The following is a 15,790-nucleotide window of genomic DNA, read 5'->3' on the forward strand; positions in this document are numbered from 1 at the left end:
GATTTTGGAGTAAATGGCCATCAGGCCTAAACTTTTTATTAACCAAAATATAATATTTAATAAATACCAACATTTAAATACGGTAAAAACTTTCCCAGCCTTTCCAAGGGGTCATGGGTACGTAGCATCACAACATAAAATGGTCACTGCCAACAACTTCAACTGTAACCTCTTGACCTCCAGACGGCAACCCCTGTCTCGGAGGCTATAACCAACTGTAGCAGTGACCTACGCGTTTTAAACCCTTCCAGGTTAAACCCTCGTAACCTGGAAGTACATAACCACCCCCATCCCATGGATGGGTACAACAGGCCTTTTACCTGTACCTCACTTCCTCATCTAAAGCCCCCAGAACCGCCACAGCCCGAAAGGGGTAACCCCTTACCCTTTCGGGCACCTCCACACACACAGTCCTCATTGAATGCCGTCCTGAAGGCCCAGTGACCATAGATCAGTACCCACATCATTCAAGTGGACTCCGTCACTCCGCAAATACCACCAGGTGTCAACTTCCAACTCCCTATGGCGGATAGCCAGGCCCCCATTCCTGATGAAGAACCTGCTGACCTCTTTGTTTACCTTCACCCTGGCCCTGTCAACCTTTTTATCAGATAACGCCCAACGCCAGGATGACCTACCACCATATCCGACCAGACCATGACCATTCCCGGGTAATCTGACTTAAACCGCAGGAAATCACACTTGATATCCCTGATAAATTGCCTCATAGACCTAGCACCCATGTCATTGCCCCCAACATGAAATAGCAAAACATTCGGAGGCCTGTCCAGTCTAGCAAATCTATGGACTTCTCCCAAGACCCTGTTCCAACGCATGCCCGGAACCCCAATCCACCGAACCTGCGCCTCCTGTCTAGGTATGCGGAGTTGTCTGCCGTTCGGCCGAATGTCAGCTCTCTTCGCACCCCAAAAAACAAAAGAATGGCCCAGTATCCATACCAGACCAACTTCATAACCTGTAAACGACAAAACAAAAAGAGGAAAAAAAAAGGGGGGGGTTAGAACAGCCATCACCCACTTAAGCCTACCCCACCAGCCCTACCCAGTCCCCACAACCCGCTCAATAACCTAACCATTGTGGGCGGACTTACAATTTAAAACGATCCGAATCCCACCTCCCAATCCTCCTGACCGCCGCAGAACCCAAACCAGCCCTGGAAGCCTCCGTAGCCGCCCCAATCCTAAAGGAATGGGAAGAAAAATTCAGCGGGTCAAAACCTGATACCCTTACACACTTATGAAAAATCGAAACAAACTGAAACTTGGACAGTGAAGAACCATCCAAATGAATGAAAAAGGGGCCCGCGACCCTCGGCCGCACCGCTAGGAATCTGTCCACCGCCTTCACTGGGCAAATATCCTCGTCCTCAATCCCAGCCACCTCCACAGCAACCCCTTTTCTGGCTTGGTCAGTCTTGGACCGACGGATCCAGAGGCGAACCCTTTCCCGGCCCAGCTCCACATCCCCCAGCGCCAAACCCCCTACCGCCTGTCTTGAACGGCTAACCAGTTCACCCACCCTCAACGCCCCAAAGAAAGCGAGGGCGAATGCCGCCCGAAACAGCGCCTGTTCATACGCTGAACTGCAGACACCGGCTACCGCCCAGCACAAGCCCTGAAGGAGGCCAAAAGAAACCGGCTGCCTCCCATCCCTACTCCTGTGTGCCCTCCTGTAGCCTTTCACCGCCTGCCGCAACCAAAACTCCTTTGTATGATCCCGCTGCCCCTGCCATTTGAATAAGAAGGCCAATGCTGACAGTTTCCGGTCAATCGTGGCCGCCGACACCCCTCTATCCATAGCCCCACTCAGAAAATAAAAGACCGCCTGAGCCATGCCCGCGTCGCCCGTGGCCATGCCGATAACCTCTAGGCAAGCCGACCACTCTTGCCACACCTTCGAGTAGGCCCTCCAGATCGCCTCGCTCACAGACTGCTGAATCCACCTCGCCGTTACTCCAGCGCAACGCCCCACAACCACGTGGGGCAGTCGATCCCTTGACGCTCTGCCTCTGGCGCCAGTCCCCGAAATCTGTCCCACTGAAAACGAGACAGAGCGTCAGCCATCGTGTTCTCCACTCCAGGCAAGTGCACAGCATAAATGAAAGCATTCACCTGTAGACACCGCAGTACCAGGTGTCGTAGAAGCCTGACAACCGGCCCAGAGGCTGCCGTCAGCCGATTGACCACCTGAACTACTCCCAAGTTATCACAGTTAAACCTCACCTTCATATTTCTGAACGCCTCCCCCCCATAACTTCACCGCCACCACGATGGGGAACAATTCCAGCAGAACAAAGTTCTTCAGCAACCCCGCCTCGGACCATTCCACTGGCCAGGGAGCGGCGCACCATTGGCCCTTAAAGATGGCCCCAAAACCCGTGGACCCCGCCGCATCGGTAAACAACTCAAGATCCCCATTGCTGATTGGACCGGACATCCAAAGCGCCCGGCCATTAAATGACTCCAAGAACCCCTGCCAAACCTTCAGGTCCTATCACAAAGCCACAAGAGGTGTCATATAGATATATATACTCCTCTGGATAGGATCTGATATGAATTACACAGGAGGAGAGAGGGAAGGGAAGTACATATATAACCCCCCTAAAGCTAACTACTACTAATATGCAGAATATAGAAAATAGAGACACACTGCCAACAATATTATACAACAATTCCTGAACACAGCCAATCAGGTACCACAAAAGATGGCTATAAATAAGACCAAGCTTGACTACGTAGACACAAAACTAGACAACTATGTAAGCAGCGGAAATTAGTAATATGGTAAATAACATATGCATAGCGTGCAGCAGTGAAAAATACGTGGTAAATAATAAAATATTAATATGCCACTAAATTGATAAATGTGTTGAAAAATTAACACAGTGAAGTTAATTGCATGAATAAAAATAAATAAAGTGAAAATACGGTGAACATACAGTGTAATATACCCTCAAATATGTGATAATACCAGGAATGTAAATCCATAAAATAGGAGATATTACATAAATAAATATTAAATAAATCAATGTGATAATTATTACCCAAGAAAATGCATATAAATCTCAAAGTTAGCCCCAGATAATCTATTAAGAGCTATAAATGCAGTCCAAAAAGTGAAAAAAAATATATTACTAGAAAAAATTAAAAAATGAAAAATTAGTAATTAATAAGTCCACAAAATCTTCACAGCAAAAAGAGTGCAGTAGGTGGAAAAGTGACTGGTGCCCAGGAACAGATTTTCAGGTGACTTTCGTGCTCGCCCCCTTTAGCTCCCCACTCACCGAAACTATGAGCCCACACAGGGCAGTCAGGCCCGTAGATATCACACTGCTGGCGTAGATGCGCTGATGAGAGATTATTTGCAGAGATTGTAGTCCACTCAAGTCCTGATGAGCAGGTGAGACTGATATTGGTATTCAGAGTTTCCTCAAGGAAAAAAGAAGGGGGGGAGGATTCCATAGTGTAGTAATTCCAACAAAGGTGTGTAGTTTTAAAAAACCATAAACTTTTATTCACACATCGGTATTCAGACAGAGATGTGTTTTTCAAAAATAAAAATATAATAACAAAAAATGTAATAACTGAAGGTCAATATATAAAATGAGCTAAACTACAAAAAAAAAAATTTTTTACAAAAATTTTTTTTTTATGGCATTCACAGAAAATACCACACAGAAAACCCTTTGGGGGGTATATAATGTACCACCCCAGTATGACACAAAGGGTAAGTATCGGTACCAAGGAATAAAAAATATATATGATTAAAAAACCCAAAAATCTATATAATAAATTTGAAGAATAAAGCTGAAAATAAAAATCAAAGATGCAGAAAAAATGCAAAATGTAAAATATAAGTCTATATATATATATAAAAGACTCATACTGTGCACAGAGTGTAGGTGGCTAAACGTATATGCACCTCTCCAAAACCATAAGCCCTATAGCGAGCCCTGGTGAGAAGCTTTTTAAGGCGCTGATATTAAAGGATGTTAAATATAATACTAGGCAGCAGGGTTGGATGGACAAGGGGATTCAGTGCATCCGACCAGTCCCCAAGTCAACAGTCCACTCCGTTCAAACAGGCTAACAACTGGGGGGATGGAGATAGCTCCGCCGTCGGTCCTCAAATGGGGGTGTAGTGCTACCACCTGTATGAAGGCTCACAATGCCCAGCTTTAGCACGGGAGCAAGCACGTAGGCAACCGTACCTAGCGTGCGTTCCGTCCTGCGTTCCACCTAACACACGTGACAATGCGGAAGTGGCGTGCGTGATTGCGTCATACGCGTTTCACCATAAGGGTCACTGAGGACATCTTATGATGAAACGCGTATGACGCAATCACGCCACTTCCGCATTGTCACGTGTGTTAGGTGGAACGCAGGACGGAGCGCACGCTAGGTACGGTTGCCTACGTGCTTGCTCCCGTGCTAAAGCTGGGCATTGTGAGCCTTCATACAGGTGGTAGCGCTACACCCCCATTTGAGGACCGACTGCGGAGCTATCTCCATCCCCCCAGTTGTTAGCCTGTTTGAACGGAGTGGACTTTTGACTTGGGGACTGGTCGGATGCACTGAATCCCCTTGTCCATCCAACCCTGCTGCCTAGTATTATATTTAACATCCTTTAACTAGATGCTGACCGCCGACCGTCAAATGACGGCCAGGCGGCGCATCTATTGCGGCGGGAGGCCGTCATATGACGGCCTCCCGTTTAAACAGGGAATGCGCGCGATCGTGCGCGAGCATCCCTGTTTCTTCGGTGGCGGCGTGTCACGGAGACACCGCTCGCCACCGAAGGGGGTGAACAGCCATTCGTTATGGCTGTTTACCACGTGATCGGCCGTGATGAAGTCACGGCCGATCACATGTGGTCACACCCCGAACGTGCACGGCGCATGCGCGCGATCGCGAGCGCGCTGCGCGTGCACGTCGGTGGCGGCGTATTCCCCAGGAACACTGCTCATCACCGACGCTGGTAAACAGCCATTGGCCGGCTGTTTACCCACGTGATCGGCTGTGATCCTTTCACAGCCGATCACTAAAATGTAAACAAACCGTGGTAACGGGATGTTACCGGGTTCTCCTCCTCACACACCGATCGTGTGTGAGGAGGAGATTGCGGTAACATCTCGTTACCGCATACAGTGTACACCAATCACACTGATTGCCCCCCCCCCACCCAATAAAGAGGACCTGTCACCACCCCTCATAGTACCTGTCAATCACAGTCCATCAGAGTACCTGTCACAGTCCATCAGAGTATTTGAGTACCTGTCCTAGCCCATCAGAGTACCCGAGTACCTGTCCTAGCCCAACAAATTATATAAAGTTGCGCTAAGATTACATGAAGGAAATAAAAAGTCCAATACAAATAATTAAAAATAAAAAATAATTGAAAGTCCAAAAAATGTGATTATTTAAACCTTCATTAAATAAAATTCAAATAAAGTTCAAATAAAGAAAAAAGGCAATCTCTTTATGAAGATGATGGACTCTTCGTTTTCCTAAAGGGCCAGAAAATAGAGAGACTAATCCTTCTCATGGATTCACTGAATTCTTCTCACACTTCCAATATTTGAAAAAGTTTGACCCTTACCACAATGGGTGGACTTCCAGTCAATGGAGTCGTTAATGCGAGCAGACAGCCCTCTGCGGGGTTCTTTAGTATGCGATCCGTCCTGTTGCGATGTCAGGCGTATGGATAAATGTAGATCTTATGAGGGTGATCAATGTGGATTATAACCAATGCGTGCGTTTTCCTCTCACGAATATCACAGGTACTGGCAATCCGATCACCCTATACGTCTGGAGTTTGTTTGTAGCTCCCCGGTAGGTTTTCCAATATCAGGGTTTTATAACGAGCAAAACCTATGGAAAAACAGAAAAAACTACTCGGGCCTCACGGCCACGAGCAGAGGGGGGGAAAAGACGAGGGACTCCAATTGTGAAAGTACCGTTTGGCAAATGACCATTTATTAAAAAGTTTGTTTAAACATACAGCAGACCAGTGACCAAACGGGTCCAATATCAATAAAAAATAGGTAGTATACAATAGACCGTAAGGCTCGATCAAGTCGGTCTAACTAAACTACATGAAAAGATACATATGTAAAAAAACCGGTTAGAAAAATAAAACAAATATACACCCATGCTAGGGAATATTCAAAGCGTGGTGGTATCAGCACAAACAGCCCGACATGTTTCGTAAAAACTTACATCCTCCTGGGGCACAGGTGATATGCTGATCCATCACATCTAAATAGCATTACAATTAAACCAAGCCTCCATTTCGTTCGAAGGGGGGAGGGTCAGCCTTCCGGTCGGACCAAGCCTCACTTTCGGACGGTAACCATTTTCTGAGAGACCATACAGAACTTAACACTTTATTAACCCCGCTCGGGTCGCCATTTTCCTGGAGACCACAACTACAATCTAAGTCGTGAGCCAAGTGTTAAAACTAAACTAGCAATGAAAATAAAAAATAAAGAATTGAACCTTAATCTTATTCGGGGGAGATGGAGGCTAGCATTCCGGCTAAGCCAGCAGCACCCCCAAACGACCGATTGTTCCTCAAAGAAAAATATATAGATATGAATATGTACCGTATGTTTCATTGGTCGAATCGTTGGTCCCGCCCGGTCCTCATTCTCGTGAAGACCGAATGCGATCCAGATTTCAAACAATGAATATCCATCCCACCTTCTTATAATGGAATTTGTACATAGTCTGCACATCCCCAATTGCAGAGTTCGTATGTAAAGAATATATGACTATTTCTGCTAGATATCACACAATGTACAGTTCATACATATAAAATTGTTTAAAAAAAAAAAAAAAAAAAAAAAAAAATAAAATTGCATGATAAAGAGAAAGGAAAGAGGATGTACTATAATTCATCCTCCTAAAAATATAAAGAAGACCCAAAAAATACATAAGTAAGTAATAAAGCAAAATAAAATATAAGATGAACGGACGTGCCTATAAGGTATAGCCTATATATCTGTTGTAGTGCGTATCCCTCATGCGTTATCTATAAAGGCATTAATTTCTATGTCTACATTTAACCCAAAGGGTCTAAGGCTCTTAATTTTGTATATCCAGCTCATTTCGAGCTTTGAGATTGCCCGCTTTTTAGGGCCCCCTCTCCAAGGTAGCTGTAATTTATCGATCCCCAAGAGGGATGTCCCTCTAGGGTCACGATCATGTATCTCCAAATAGTGTTTAGAGACCGGGTGTCCTTTAAAACCCCTTCGAATGTTACCCAAATGCTCCCCCAATCTCACATGGAGGGGGAGTAGTGTGCGACCCACATAGTGAAGTCCACAGGGACAAGTCAAAAGGTATACCACACCCTCTGTGGAGCAAGTTATAAATGTTTTAATAGGGAAAATTTGTTTATTATTTTCTGAACAGAACTCTGTTGTTTTTTTTACTTTTATCTTATTAATAGAGCACGCACAGCATTTGTTGCATCTGAAAAATCCTGTCAGGTTCTGAAAGAACATGGGCTTGATTGTCGGGGGGTCGCATACATTGGGTGCGATTCTATGTCTAATTGATGGCACACCCTTAAAGACCACCTGTGGTCTGTCAGGGAGTGATGGACCCAAAATTTGGTCGTTTTTGACTATGTGCCAGTGCTTACGTATAATCTTCTTAACTGAGAAATGCTGCTGAGAGAATCCAGTGACAAATGGGCACTGGAAATTACCGTTAGTATTAATCCCCTCCGTCTCCGTTCTTTCCCTAAGCAGAAGGCTACGGTCCATCTCCCGTACCTCCCTCAGTTTCTCTTTTAGAGCCTGTTCCTCATACCCTTTGGCCAATAGTCTCTCCATAAGAACTCCAGCCTGCATATCAAAATCTTCCTCTCGAGAGCAATTACGCCTCATTCTAATGAATTGACTTTTCGGAACCGACTGTAGCCACGCTTTATGGTGGCAACTGTCATGTGGAATGAAAGCGTTACGGTCGGTGTCCTTAAAGAACGTAGCTGTTAGTAAATCATTTCCCTCATTCCAGATTTTTAAGTCCAGAAAGTTAATGGTATGTTGGCTTGCTTCATATTTAAATTCTATCCCTCTATCATTCCTATTGAGTTCTGTCATGAACCCCTCAAGTGACTCTAAGGAGCCATTCCATAGGAGGAGGACGTCATCTATATATCTAGCCCAAAGGGCCAGTTCAGGTCTTTTATCTGAATAGATGATGTCCTCCTCCCATTTCCCCATGAAGAGATTCGCCAAACTGGGGGCAAATTTAGCCCCCATGGCTACTCCTCTTTTTTGGAGAAAAAAATCTCCTGCATGCCAGAAAAAATTATGCAAAGTGGCATATTCTAGGAGCTCCATGATGAAATCCTTCTGTTTATCCAATAAACCTGAATTTTTATCTAGAAAATACTTTACTGACCAAAGACCCCAATCATGTGGAATCACTGTGTATAAGGACGTCACGTCCGCTGTGACCATCCAAGTACCCTCTTGGTATTGACAGTTCTTTAGAATGTTGATAGCATGCCTTGTGTCTTTAATGTAAGCAGGCAGAAGTTTGACCAGAGGTTGTAGAAACCCGTCTATGTATTTCCCGGCCCTTGACGTTAATGAGTCAATGCCGCTAATAATGGGTCTCCCCGGTGGGCAGATCGGGTCTTTGTGTATTTTCGGCAGATAATACATGACGGGTATCCTGGAAGAAACAGGGACTAAAAAAGACTTCTCTTTTTTATTTAAAATACCCGACTCAAAGCCTCGCTTAACAATATCCTCCAGTTCCCTTTTATATTTGAATCTTGGATCCCCAGGGAGTGGAATGTACGTGTCAGTATCTCCGACGATTCTGTTAAGTTCCCCTAAGTAGTCCTCTTTATTTAGTACCACAATCCCCCCTCCCTTATCCGCGGGTCTAATAACTAGGTTGTTCCGGTTACAAAGTTGGTTGAGGCCCATTTGTAATTCCCTTGTTCTTTTTATCTCTTTGATTTTCAGACATTCGAGGTCTCTGAGGACAACGTCTCTAAAAACCTTGATGGATGCAGATAGACCACCTGGGGGGTTAAAGAGGGATGCGTTACTCAAGCCAGAATGTTTAATACTGGTCTGGTTAATCGCATTCCTTTCTTTTGCATTAGACAGCATATACCTTTTAATGTTCAATCTCCTAGTGTATTTTTGTATGTCCATATATGTTTCAAACTTATTGAGAGCCTTAGGGGGGGCATATTTTAGCCCCTTATCCAAGACGGAAATCTCAGCCTCAGTAAGAGTGACACTACTGAGATTGAAAATTCCCTCTCCATTTATTCCCTTTTTCGTTTTGCTTTTTGATCTCCGTCCACCTCTCTTTCCTCTCTGGGTTCTATAGGTCTTTCTACATTCTGTCCCTCCCTGGGAAAACCCCACTGTTCTGATGGGCGTTCCTCCCATCGGGGATATTGAGGAGGTCCCCACTCTGACTCTCTTCTTTGAGGGTATGGGGGTTGGTACCAAGGGTTTCTCTCTCTACCCCCACCTCTCGGTCCCCTATGTTCCCCTTGCGAGTCGGACCTATTTTGAAAGTATGTATCTTGATTATTCATACCTTGGAATCTGTTTTGAGTTGGGATGTTATATTCCTGATACATATCCTCCCTATACATGTTACCCTGGTTCCCATAAGGTCCATATTCATTCCCATACATCTCGTTCGGAAATGCAGCATATGGATAATGGTTCCCTTGTCTTGCGTCGTTAAAAGGTTTCTTATTTTTAGGTTTCCAATAAGGGGATTTTTTTCCGGGGTTCTTAGGAGGGTAACCCGGAGTCTTTGATCTCAATTGAGGTGGTTTATAGTATCTCTCAGGAGATCTGTAGGACACCCTTCTATTGTTGTCCTGTCGCTGAGTTTGATTCAACGGAGGTCTATACTGATTATTGTCCATTTTCTTAGACTGACCAGTGTTACCCTGACTCATGTTAGATGTGGAAGGTTCCATGGTTTCTGAACAGACCATAGGTTCCACTTCATTGTTAATAATTTTACTCTGCCAGTCAAACACTAGACCATTTTTGTAGTCTCCTACATCTCTATTATATTTTTTCCTTTTTTTATTCTTTTGCTCGACTTCCTCTTTCTCTAATAGTTTTTTAAGGCTACCTGATCTTTCTTTATATTCCTCACTTCCAATATGGGGTGAGAGTTTATCTTTAATAAGTTTAATCTCTGTGTCTAAACGTCCCAATTTACTATTCTTTTTCTGCATTAAGAAAATGAGGAACTGAACCCCTGCTGTATTAAAATATTTAAACCAGTCTTCCAGTTCAGACTCCCCCTTCTGGGGGCCTACATCCCACCTTAAGCTCCGTGGGACCATAGATTCTGCCACGTATTGCTCTAAAAACGCTATGTCCCATTGCGTATGGATTTCAGAAATCATTAAGTTTTTTAATCGCATGAACAGGCCTCCAAGGTCTCCCTCAGGTTCCCTCTCTTCAAAGACTCCATCGGTCTTAATAACCCTAGTGGACCTATATTCAAAGACGTCCATAATAGTAAAGGATTACGTGCGATTTGTGAATTTAAAGTGATATTCTCTATCAAATAAACCCTGCGATCCGTGCGATTTGTGAATACAGACGGTATCAATCTTATCGATTATATATTGCAATTCTGTGATAAGAAAAAAGAAAAAAAATTGGTACTAAACAGTACACTAATATTTAACACAACACCAATCTATCAGATATATCCTGCAATCCGTGCGATTTGTGAATACAGACGGTATCAATCTTATCGATTATATATTGCAATTCTGTGATAAGAAGAAAAAAAAAAAAAAAAAAAAATTTGTACTAAACAGTACACTAATATTTAACACAACACCAATCTATCAGATATATCCTGCAATCCGTGCGATTTGTGAATAAAAACGGTATCAATCTTATCGATTTAAAAAAAAAAAAAAAAAAGAAAATTCGTACTAAACAGTACACTAATGTTTAACACCACACCAATCCTGAAAAGTGTATATCCCCAGCTGCGAATATAGCGATATTACCCAAATACTAGAGAAAAAAGAAAAAAATATATTGCGCTTGGGGTAAAACCAAAAAAGCTGCAACCACAACCATCTAATATCTAGATACAAGAAAATACCAACAAATTATATAAAGTTGCGCTAAGATTACATGAAGGAAATAAAAAGTCCAATACAAATAATTAAAAATAAAAAATAATTGAAAGTCCAAAAAATGTGATTATTTAAACCTTCATTAAATAAAATTCAAATAAAGTTCAAATAAAGAAAAAAGGCAATCTCTTTATGAAGATGATGGACTCTTCGTTTTCCTAAAGGGCCAGAAAATAGAGAGACTAATCCTTCTCATGGATTCACTGAATTCTTCTCACACTTCCAATATTTGAAAAAGTTTGACCCTTACCACAATGGGTGGACTCCCAGTCAATGGAGTCGTTAATGCGAGCAGACAGCCCTCTGCGGGGTTCTTTAGTATGCGATCCGTCCTGTTGCGATGTCAGGCGTATGGATAAATGTAGATCTTATGGGGGTGAGGCTGAGATTTCCGTCTTGGATAAGGGGCTAAAATATGCCCCCCCCTAAGGCTCTCAATAAGTTTGAAACATATATGGACATACAAAAATACACTAGGAGATTGAACATTAAAAGGTATATGCTGTCTAATGCAAAAGAAAGGAATGCGATTAACCAGACCAGTATTAAACATTCTGGCTTGAGTAACGCATCCCTCTTTAACCCCCCAGGCGGTCTATCTGCATCCATCAAGGTTTTTAGAGACGTTGTCCTCAGAGACCTCGAATGTCTGAAAATCAAAGAGATAAAAAGAACAAGGGAATTACAAATGGGCCTCAACCAACTTTGTAACCGGAACAACCTAGTTATTAGACCCGCGGATAAGGGAGGGGGGATTGTGGTACTAAATAAAGAGGACTACTTAGGGGAACTTAACAGAATCGTCGGAGATACTGACACGTACATTCCACTCCCTGGGGATCCAAGATTCAAATATAAAAGGGAACTGGAGGATATTGTTAAGCGAGGCTTTGAGTCGGGTATTTTAAATAAAAAAGAGAAGTCTTTTTTAGTCCCTGTTTCTTCCAGGATACCCGTCATGTATTATCTGCCGAAAATACACAAAGACCCGATCTGCCCACCGGGGAGACCCATTATTAGCGGCATTGACTCATTAACGTCAAGGGCCGGGAAATACATAGACGGGTTTCTACAACCTCTGGTCAAACTTCTGCCTGCTTACATTAAAGACACAAGGCATGCTATCAACATTCTAAAGAACTGTCAATACCAAGAGGGTACTTGGATGGTCACAGCGGACGTGACGTCCTTATACACAGTGATTCCACATGATTGGGGTCTTTGGTCAGTAAAGTATTTTCTAGATAAAAATTCAGGTTTATTGGATAAACAGAAGGATTTCATCATGGAGCTCCTAGAATATGCCACTTTGCATAATTTTTTCTGGCATGCAGGAGATTTTTTTCTCCAAAAAAGAGGAGTAGCCATGGGGGCTAAATTTGCCCCCAGTTTGGCGAATCTCTTCATGGGGAAATGGGAGGAGGACATCATCTATTCAGATAAAAGACCTGAACTGGCCCTTTGGGCTAGATATATAGATGACGTCCTCCTCCTATGGAATGGCTCCTTAGAGTCACTTGAGGGGTTCATGACAGAACTCAATAGGAATGATAGAGGGATAGAATTTAAATATGAAGCAAGCCAACATACCATTAACTTTCTGGACTTAAAAATCTGGAATGAGGGAAATGATTTACTAACAGCTACGTTCTTTAAGGACACCGACCGTAACGCTTTCATTCCACATGACAGTTGCCACCATAAAGCGTGGCTACAGTCGGTTCCGAAAAGTCAATTCATTAGAATGAGGCGTAATTGCTCTCGAGAGGAAGATTTTGATATGCAGGCTGGAGTTCTTATGGAGAGACTATTGGCCAAAGGGTATGAGGAACAGGCTCTAAAAGAGAAACTGAGGGAGGTACGGGAGATGGACCGTAGCCTTCTGCTTAGGGAAAGAACGGAGACGGAGGGGATTAATACTAACGGTAATTTCCAGTGCCCATTTGTCACTGGATTCTCTCAGCAGCATTTCTCAGTTAAGAAGATTATACGTAAGCACTGGCACATAGTCAAAAACGACCAAATTTTGGGTCCATCACTCCCTGACAGACCACAGGTGGTCTTTAAGGGTGTGCCATCAATTAGACATAGAATCGCACCCAATGTATGCGACCCCCCGACAATCAAGCCCATGTTCTTTCAGAACCTGACAGGATTTTTCAAATGCAACAAATGCTGTGCGTGCTCCATTAATAAGATAAAAGTAAAAAAAACAACAGAGTTCTGTTCAGAAAATAATAAACAAATTTTCCCTATTAAAACATTTATAACTTGCTCCACAGAGGGTGTGGTATACCTTTTGACTTGTCCCTGTGGACTTCACTATGTGGGTCGCACACTACTCCCCCTCCATGTGAGATTGGGGGAGCATTTGGGTAACATTCGAAGGGGTTTTAAAGGACACCCGGTCTCTAAACACTATTTGGAGATACATGATCGTGACCCTAGAGGGACATCCCTCTTGGGGATCGATAAATTACAGCTACCTTGGAGAGGGGGCCCTAAAAAGCGGGCAATCTCAAAGCTCGAAATGAGCTGGATATACAAAATTAAGAGCCTTAGACCCTTTGGGTTAAATGTAGACATAGAAATTAATGCCTTTATAGATAACGCATGAGGGATACGCACTACAACAGATATATAGGCTATACCTTATAGGCACGTCCGTTCATCTTATATTTTATTTTGCTTTATTACTTACTTATGTATTTTTTGGGTCTTCTTTATATTTTTAGGAGGATGAATTATAGTACATCCTCTTTCCTTTCTCTTTATCATGCAATTTTTTTTTTTTTTTTTTTTTTTTTTTTTTTTAACAATTTTATATGTATGAACTGTACATTGTGTGATATCTAGCAGAAATAGTCATATATTCTTTACATACGAACTCTGCAATTGGGGATGTGCAGACTATGTACAAATTCCATTATAAGAAGGTGGGATGGATATTCATTGTTTGAAATCTGGATCGCATTTGGTCTTCACGAGAATGAGGACCGGGCGGGACCAACGATTCGACCAATGAAACATACGGTACATATTCATATCTATATATTTTTCTTTGAGGAACAATCGGTCGTTTGGGGGTGCTGCTGGCTTAGCCGGAATGCTAGCCTCCATCTCCCCCGAATAAGATTAAGGTTCAATTCTTTATTTTTTATTTTCATTGCTAGTTTAGTTTTAACACTTGGCTCACGACTTAGATTGTAGTTGTGGTCTCCAGGAAAATGGCGACCCGAGCGGGGTTAATAAAGTGTTAAGTTCTGTATGGTCTCTCAGAAAATGGTTACCGTCCGAAAGTGAGGCTTGGTCCGACCGGAAGGCTGACCCTCCCCCCTTCGAACGAAATGGAGGCTTGGTTTAATTGTAATGCTATTTAGATGTGATGGATCAGCATATCACCTGTGCCCCAGGAGGATGTAAGTTTTTACGAAACATGTCGGGCTGTTTGTGCTGATACCACCACGCTTTGAATATTCCCTAGCATGGGTGTATATTTGTTTTATTTTTCTAACCGGTTTTTTTACATATGTATCTTTTCATGTAGTTTAGTTAGACCGACTTGATCGAGCCTTACGGTCTATTGTATACTACCTATTTTTTATTGATATTGGACCCGTTCGGTCACTGGTCTGCTGTATGTTTAAACAAACTTTTTAATAAATGGTCATTTGCCAAACGGTACTTTCACGATTGGAGTCCCTCGTCTTTTCCCCCCCTCTGCTCGTGGCCGTGAGGCCCGAGTAGTTTTTTCTGTTTTTCCATAGGTTTTGCTCGTTATAAAACCCTGATATTGGAAAACCTACCGGGGAGCTACAAACAAACTCCAGACGTATAGGGTGATCGGATTGCCAGTACCTGTGATATTCGTGAGAGGAAAACGCACGCATTGGTTATAATCCACATTGATCACCCTCATAAGATCTACATTTATCCATACGCCTGACATCGCAACAGGACGGATCGCATACTAAAGAACCCCGCAGAGGGCTGTCTGCTCGCATTAACGACTCCATTGACTGGAAGTCCACCCATTGTGGTAAGGGTCAAACTTTTTCAAATATTGGAAGTGTGAGAAGAATTCAGTGAATCCATGAGAAGGATTAGTCTCTCTATTTTCTGGCCCTTTAGGAAAACGAAGAGTCCATCATCTTCATAAAGAGATTGCCTTTTTTCTTTATTTGAACTTTATTTGAATTTTATTTAATGAAGGTTTAAATAATCACATTTTTTGGACTTTCAATTATTTTTTATTTTTAATTATTTGTATTGGACTTTTTATTTCCTTCATGTAATCTTAGCGCAACTTTATATAATTTGTTGGTATTTTCTTGTATCTAGATATTAGATGGTTGTGGTTGCAGCTTTTTTGGTTTTACCCCAAGCGCGATATATTTTTTTCTTTTTTCACCTGTCCTAGCCCATCAGAGTACCCGAGTACCTGTCCTAGCCCATCAGAGTACCCGAGTACCTGTCCTAGCCCATCAGAGTACCCGAGTACCTGTCCTAGCCCATCAGAGTACCCGAGTACCTGTCCTAGCCCATCAGAGTACCCGAGTACCTGTCCCAGCCCATCTCAGTACCCGAGTACCTGTCTCAG

The sequence above is a fragment of the Lithobates pipiens genome, unplaced genomic scaffold (genome assembly GCF_037356315.1).
Source record: "Lithobates pipiens isolate NorthernLeopardFrog02 unplaced genomic scaffold, aLitPip1_a1.2 Scaffold_8, whole genome shotgun sequence".
In the NCBI taxonomy this organism is placed as follows: domain Eukaryota; kingdom Metazoa; phylum Chordata; class Amphibia; order Anura; family Ranidae; genus Lithobates; species Lithobates pipiens.